The sequence below is a fragment of the Mastomys coucha genome, unplaced genomic scaffold (genome assembly GCF_008632895.1).
Source record: "Mastomys coucha isolate ucsf_1 unplaced genomic scaffold, UCSF_Mcou_1 pScaffold13, whole genome shotgun sequence".
NCBI lineage: Eukaryota > Metazoa > Chordata > Mammalia > Rodentia > Muridae > Mastomys > Mastomys coucha.
Genome location: NW_022196895.1, coordinates 13,626,382 through 13,627,334, shown reverse-complemented (window position 1 = coordinate 13,627,334; position 953 = coordinate 13,626,382). Strand labels below are relative to the sequence as shown.

At 37.7% G+C, this 953-nt stretch overlaps 1 pseudogene; it reads right to left on the bottom strand.

Moving 5' to 3' along the window:
• Positions 1-225: 225 nt before the first annotated feature.
• On the bottom strand, positions 226-316 carry LOC116087916 (annotated as a pseudogene).
• Positions 317-953: the final 637 nt, after the last annotated feature.

Genomic DNA, 953 nt, shown 5'->3' with positions numbered 1-953 from the left:
AGCATACAAGATACAGAGTTGACTCTCCAACACTGTTGCCCTCTGGGCAAGCTCACTGACAATCCTACATCCTGGGCCAAGGATACTGTGCTGTCCATGTGAGGTTCAGGGCCTGCTCTCCTGCTCTCCTGACCCCAGGGCTGGGTCTCTCACCTACTGTAGTAAGTGGTAAGGGGAAAGATGGGGTTGGAGGTGGAGGTTTATCTCGCCTTGCTTATGTCACCATATGGTAGACAAGTGACTAGGCCAGCTCCTTTCTGCCACCTACAGATGCACATGTGACACAGCTGACACCTGCAATCCTTTTATGAGTAGGTTCATTTCTTTTTAATACAAACATTTATACATTTACCTTTTCTCTTTATCCCTGCTCTCATTCTGTCTCATATGTTTTATGGTATATTCCATTATGGTTCACATATTCATTTTCTCTTGGGATTTTTTTCTTTGTTTTTTTTTTTTTAATTCAAGTGATTTGCTCAATTACTAGAAGTTTTGTTTATTTGTTTTCTATCTTTCAATTAGATTTATGTCATTTCTAAGGTCATTCATTACACTGTGGCCAAGAAAGATTTTTGAACAGTCTTCCTACCTTCTTCAAGTTTATTGAGACTCAATTGTGAACTTAATATACTGTCTATTCTGGAAAATATTCTCCGTGCTTAGAGAAAACTCAGTGTAAAGCTGCTGGTAAAATTGTTTCATCTCTCTACTTTATATGAACTTTTCTCTGTGTTAATCAATGTTTTATTCCATACTTTTCCTTTCCACAACTGTCCTGACCATTATTCTAAGTAGGGTATGGAATGCTCCAACTGTTATAGGGAAGCTGCCCTCTTTTTTTTTTTTTTTTTAACTATATAAGCAAAGCTGCCCTTCTTTGATTACTATTTGCAGGTAGAAACTTCTGAATTCTTACACTTTCAATCCATTCCTGCCTTTGATTACAAAAT